Source organism: Ornithorhynchus anatinus, chromosome 6 (assembly GCF_004115215.2).
Source record: "Ornithorhynchus anatinus isolate Pmale09 chromosome 6, mOrnAna1.pri.v4, whole genome shotgun sequence".
Classification (NCBI taxonomy): domain Eukaryota; kingdom Metazoa; phylum Chordata; class Mammalia; order Monotremata; family Ornithorhynchidae; genus Ornithorhynchus; species Ornithorhynchus anatinus.
Genome location: NC_041733.1, coordinates 24,761,812 through 24,768,657, shown reverse-complemented (window position 1 = coordinate 24,768,657; position 6,846 = coordinate 24,761,812).

The following is a 6,846-nucleotide window of genomic DNA, read 5'->3' as shown; positions in this document are numbered from 1 at the left end:
GGCGGTGCGGGAGGTGCAGACGGTGCGCTGCGGGCAGCCCGAGCGGAGCGCCAGCTGAGGGGAAGGGGCGGGGGCGGTGTTCGCGCCTGCTCACCACTGGGCCGAAGCTCCGCCCGCCCTCTCCCCCACCACTCTCCTGCCCTTCTTCCTTCCTCCTTTCCTGCTTCCTTCCTCAAGGAGGGACGGAGGAGATGCCCGGGGTAACGCGGGGATTCCCCTGGCGGGGCTGGAGGCCCTGCTGACCGGCTGCTGCTCACCCGCCCACCCTCTCCCCCACACTTACATACCCGAAATCCTTTCCTTTTACAATCATTCTCGGGTTTCCCAAACGTCCCTGCCCCCTTTGTCCCATCAGCGTCCTCCGGACTCAATCCTCATTACCCGCTTTGGCATAATATCCCACACTACCTACTAAACTCTCTAACCGTTTCTTTCGGGATGACCCTGTGGGCTCAAGTGTAATATCTAAACTGACCAAAGTGGCAAATAATGGATTGAAAAGGGCCGGGAGCTGAAAATTGTGTTTTTCCCAGTCCCTTTTTGATCTTTGGACTTGGAAGCTTCACTTGATTGACAAAACTTGCTATTTCAAGGGACCTGGATTGACTCCAGGCCATTCAATAATCCCGGGGCAGAGCCAAGGTTAAAAAAAAAAACAACCCTCAATCAATAGTATTTAAATGCCTGCAGAACATTGTACTACCGGTTGGGAGAGCACAAAATAATTAGTGTTCATGATCCTAGCTCAAAGAGTTTACAATCTATACAATCAAGCCAGGGAGACAAACACGAAGATAATTTACAGATTAAGAGGAAGTAGAAAAAGGGATTATATACGTGAATTAGTGTTTAAGTAATTGGAAATGTAAAATACTTTAATAATTGTTTGGGTAGTGAATATGCGAGTGCTTAGGTGGTGCAGAGGTGCTCCAGTGGTAGTTGGGGGTGATATAAACTGTAAATTCATTGTGGGCAGGAAATGTGACTCTTTATTGTTGTATTGTACTCTCCCAAGCATTTAGTACAGTGGTCTGCACAGGCAGTGCTCAATAAATACGATTGAATGAGTATCCTGGGAGATTAAAGATAAATCAGTGAAGGCCTCCTAGAAGGTGTTTGAAGATGGGGGTAATTGAGATCTCTAGAAGGGGGAGTTCCACTTCTACAACGGGAGGGTGTGAGCAAGAGGATGGTGATGGGAAAGCGGGGAATGAAGCAGAGTGAATAGATTAGTTTGAGGAGAATGAAGAGTGCAGCTTGGGGGATAATGAGAGAAGACTGAATTGGTAGGAGGGAAAGGGTAGATTTAGTGCCTTAAAACTAATGGTCAGAGTGGAAGGGGTAACTATTGGGGCTTTTTGAGGAGTGAGGAGATGGGCATAATGATACTTTAGAAAAACAATCAGAGAGAAGAAGGAACTGGAGAGGGGAGAGATGTGGCAGGGAGTTTAGTGAAGCGATGAATGCAATAAGCAAATTACTACCAGAGCAATGGCCATTTGGATGGAAAGGAAGGGATGGCACCTGGAAATTTTTTGATAAGATTTGGTGACACTGGATATGGGGAGCAGCCCAGGATAATGCTAATGATGTGGGATTCTGAAACAGGGAGAACGGTGTGATTTCAACTGAAATATTGGCTGAGGAGAAGCAGTGTGGCCTTGGCCTACTGGGAAGAGCATGGGCCTGGGTGTCAAAGGACCTGGATTCTAATCCTGACTCCACTACATACCTGCTGTGTGACCTTGGGTAAGTCACTTCACTTCTCTGTGCCTTAGTTTCATCATCTGCAAAATGGGGCTTCAATACCTGTTCTTCCATCTACTTAGACTGTGAGATCCATGTGGGATCTGATTAGCGTGTATCTATCCCACTACTTAGTGCGGTGCTTGGCAGATAGTAAGCACTTAAAAATACCACAAGTATTATTATTAGGAGAGGATTTGGACATACTGAGCATGAGATGTCAGCAGGACACTCATGTAAAATGTCCTGAAGGCAGGAAAAAACACGAGATTACAGAGGAGAGAGGTCAGGACTAGCAAGGCAGATTTGGGCATCATCTGCACAGATATGTTGTTGAAACCACAGGAATGGATGTGTTCCCTGAGGAAATGAGTTTAAAGTGACAAGAGAAGGGAACCCACAACAGAGCCCAGGCATATCCCCACAATTAGATGGTGGGAGGAAGAGGAAGAACTAGTCGAAAAGACCAAGAATGAGCAGTCAGAGAAATAAGAAAAGCAGGAGACAATTGTTCTGAATAAAACCAAGGCAAGATAGTGTTTCCAGGAAAAGGGATTGGTCCACAGTATCAAAACCAGCCAAGAGGTTGAGAAAGGTTAGGATATCCAGGCCTTTAGATTTAGTAAGAAGGGCATCACTGGTGATCTTGGAGGCTATGGTCTCAGAGGGGCAAAGAGAACCGAAACTCACGAAGGGAATTAGCAGAGAGGAAGTGCTGTACTCATAGGTTAATAATAATGGTATTTGTTAAGCACTTATTATGTGCCAAGCACTGTTCTAAACTGGATCGGCTGGAAGGGGCATTACTCAAGCCTTCACCTCACTGCATTCAGTTTTTTTCTGTACTGTTCAGTTTCATAGCAGAAAGCACAGACAATATGAATTTCTAACTCTTCTCCCTAATATTATCACTATCAAAATTTAAATTACATCTGAAGTTCCTGAAAGACAGAAGCTACATATTTTATCCTTTAACGATGTAGCCTAAATTTGAATGAAAACAACTAAATGAATAAAACAAAAATGAAAGCATGCTATCATTTAAGCCAAATTCATTCTTCACTAAGTTCATCTCTTAAACCTTTCAACTGTACTGAGTAATCACAACTTTTCTCAGAGTCCCTTCACATTTAACATGTCTCCATATAGAGAGCAAGCTACATCAAATGTACAAATGGGAACAACTAACAGGTATTGGGCAATCAGGCATATTTCAAAAGAAGGTAAATATTTCAGCAATTTCCTGTTGCAAAATCTTTATTCATTTTATTGAATAGTAGAGAAAACTTGGTCCTCAACACTTTCAAATGGAAGCTTATTGCAAAAGCTTCAACTTAGCCTTTCACTTTCTAGTGCTTTAAAAGAACGACTTCCCATTTAAAGTTTACCTTCCAAAAACAGTATCAATTGTTTTTGCCAAAGAAGTTTTTTAGAGTGGTCAAACTTTGCTCCCTCACAAACTGAAGGGGCACCCTGCACCTACCCAAAAATGAAAGGCATAGGTATACGCTATGATACAGCCAAGTTGTTTTTCTCAAAAATGTGGCCATATCACAGGGGAGTTTTTCCTGAGATTAACTAGCAATTCACTGGGTCCTGTCCCAGAAGCAGCCCCAACCTGATTGCTGAGTCCTACAGGTAAGTAAAAGATACACTAAAAATTCCTCCCCAGCCTCCCCTCCTGATCCTAAAAGCTTTGCTGACCTCTCCTGCAACCTCAACTCGACCTCCTCCTCCTCTTACTAGCCCCCTTCCCTGACTGTAGCTTTTAAAAACCAGTGATATATGTGGGATCAACTTAAACTAGGTAGCGCCACTGCCGTCAGCAAGAGGGGAGCAGGCAAACATGACCAAGGATCCAGTTGAAACCCTCCAGATGACAGAACACCAGGTCCCGGGATTGTCCCCTTGTCCCAAATAGCAGGAGCTGGCTTGTTCTGTCCCACCTACCTGCTTCTCAGACTGCTCTTTGCCTGGCCAACCTTATCCTCCAGCTGTGCACTCCAGCAAGTCACTGCAAGTCACCCCTCCTCCCGACCTCTGGCCCCCAAATTGGGCTTCGGCTTCTTAGCTGTTCTTGTGGGTTGGGGGAGTGGAGCCGGAGCCGTACAGGTTTTCCCTAGCACAGCGCAATGAATCTCTTGGTGCCTCCCTTTCAGACTGGCGCTCCCTCCACCAGCTGCCATCAACGGCTCTAGGCTTGTCGGCTCCTCTGACTGATCTCTGTCCAACAAACACTTGTTAAGCGCTTACTCAGTGTCAAGCACTGTTCTAAGCACTGTGGTAGACTCAAGGTAATTAGGTTGGACATATAGGACTCACACTTTAAGCAGGAGGGAGCAGCAGTTAATCATTTTACAGATGAAGAAACTGCAGGATAGAGAAATTAAGTGACCTGCCCAAGGTCACATAGCAGACCTGTGGCCAAGCAGGGATTAGAACCCAGGTCCTCTGACACACAGATCCGTGCTTTTTTCACTGTACTAAGTACTGGGGTAGATACAAGATAATCGGGTCTGATGCAGCCCTCTGCCCCACCTGGGGCTCACTGGTACATTCAAGTATTTATTCCAATGTATTTTGATATTCTTCCTGGCATTTTTGGTCTAGTACTTATCCTTGTTCTTCCTGCTGCTCTTATTAATTGCAAGTAATATTGTAGATCAGTCTCTTCCATTTGATCGTAAGCTCCTTATGGTCAGAGAACATATGTTTTTTCTTCTGCTGTATTTTCCCAAGTGCTTAGTACAGTGTCTTGCCTTCAGACACTGAGTAAACACTATCATTACTATTAGCTCACACAGTTCCTACCGTAAGCTCATCAGGAAGAGAAGCGGATGTAAAGTTTTGGATTGGATAAATGGTTTCTGGAACAGCTAGTCCTAGAAACTATCAGAAAGGATGATATACTGGCTTTAATTCTGGCTACGTTTAGTTTCACCAGTGTATATTTTCACTACATGTTTTGGCTAGACTGTCACAATTAGGTAACATTTGTCTGACAAAACAAAATCATTTGGACACAGCACACTGTGGTGTCAGGAAAAATGGCTTGTGTGCCTCTGAGCCTGCATGTGGAACAGGTGAGTGCCACAGTGTGAGTTCTCTTTAATGTACGGGTTTTCAAAAATGCAAGACTCACATTAAAAAAGGCTTGGGTGTAACAAAAAGGGGAGGGTAACTTTGAAAGGGTGACTCAATCTCACTGAAATTTATCATAGTTGCTGGGGGGAAAAGAAAAAGGAGAGGGGCAATAGCTAAAGCAACCAAACATAAGGACATGTAATTTTAGAAAAAGGAACTCCCAAAAATGTTGACCTAAAGAAAAAGGTGGAATAAGTAGTTAAATTACTTTACTAGCAACAGATGAGAGTGTGAGGTTGTGTTTGCTTGCTGTCCTCAGGTGCCCTATAGCTGCCACCTGTTACCCAGGTTTTTTTTTTTTTTTCCTTCATGCTGTTTTCCCTACACATTCCTCATTCCCGCTCACACAATCTCCGGGACTATTCTCAATACCATCCCTGGCCTGAGTCAGTCCCAGATACCCCCAAACCTTGAACCTGCCCTGTGTGACTTTATCCATTCATTCATTCATTCAACCATATCTATTGAGCACTTACTGGGTGCAAAGCACTGTACTAAGCACTGTGCAGTACAACAGACACAATCCTTGCCCACAACGAGCTCACAGTCTATTTGGTATAGTGGACTTTATAAAAAACAAAACAAAACAAAAAACACGCAAAATAGCTTTGTCCCTGTGACCACCCCATCCCTTCTTTGCTACAAGCCTCTCTTTGAGCTCCATAATGCTACCCTCAAGTCGTGAGGTAGCAGGGATGGGCCTGGGGAACATACTTCTCCATTGACCCCCAGCTTTGCAGGGTCATGAGTGGTATGAAATGGCAGGGCATCTCTGCTGTCACAAACCTAGAAACCTGAAAGCTATTTTTAAAACCATCTGAGAAGACCAAGTGAAATATGTGCCACAGAACAAAAAACTAGGTGGCCAAAATGAAACCTTTTACAGATCACTGGAGGGTCATTAGAGAAAAGGTCATTCTTTAAAAAATGGAAAACCTTAGAGTGAGAAGAGATTACAAATTCTTGTGGGACAACAAGGTCTTTGGGTTTGTTCTCCTGCTCCCTTCCTTGCAACATCCCACAGGCCTGTGCCCTTGCTAACAGCTCCTCGTGGAGCTCCCGTGTCATTTTCTCCTACTGTACCAAGTGCTGAAGTCCAATGTTCTGCAAGATGGTCAACTCTGAGGAAGAAAACCCAGAAACTGTGGTAGGAATGTGCAAACAGGAAAGACAGTGAGCCATAAAGGAGTTTGGTGAGGGCTTACGAGGGCTACTAATGCTAAGCGGTGTGGTCTAGCGGAAAGAACACAGGCCTGGGAGTCAGAGGACCTGGGTTTTAATCCTCACTCTGCTACCTGCCTGCTGTGTAACCCTGGGCAAGTCACTTAACTTCTCTGGGCCTCAATTACCTCATCTGTCAAATCAGGATTAAGACTATGAGCCAATTAGGACATGGATTGTGCCCAATCTGATTAGTTTCTATCTACCAAGAGCTTTGGACAGTGCCTGGCACACAAATGCTTAACGAATACTATTAAAAAAAGATAACTGCAGTAGTTGTTAAGGACTTACTATAAACCAAGCACTACACTAAATCCTGGAGAGTATATATATATATATATCAGCAGATTGGACACAGACCCTGTCCCAAATGGAGCTCACTATCTAAAGAGAAGGGAGAACAGACATCGAATCTCCATCAAATAGATGAGTACACTGAGGCACAGAGATGTTAACTGACTTACCCAAGGTCACACAGCAGTCAAGTGCAGAGCCAGGAGTAGAGCTCAGGGATCCTGATTCCCAGACCCAAGTTCTTACCATAAGGCCTCATTGCTTCACTATTAACAGCAAGTCTCACTTCTATTCCTGAGGTTCTACAATCAAACTTAAGATCAGTGAGTACACAGAAAAAACAACCTGTTGGGGAAAGAAACATGGTTGATGAAAAGGGAAAAATCATATCTTGCCAATCTGATGGAGTTCTTTAAAGGAATACAAAGGAGAAACCAACAG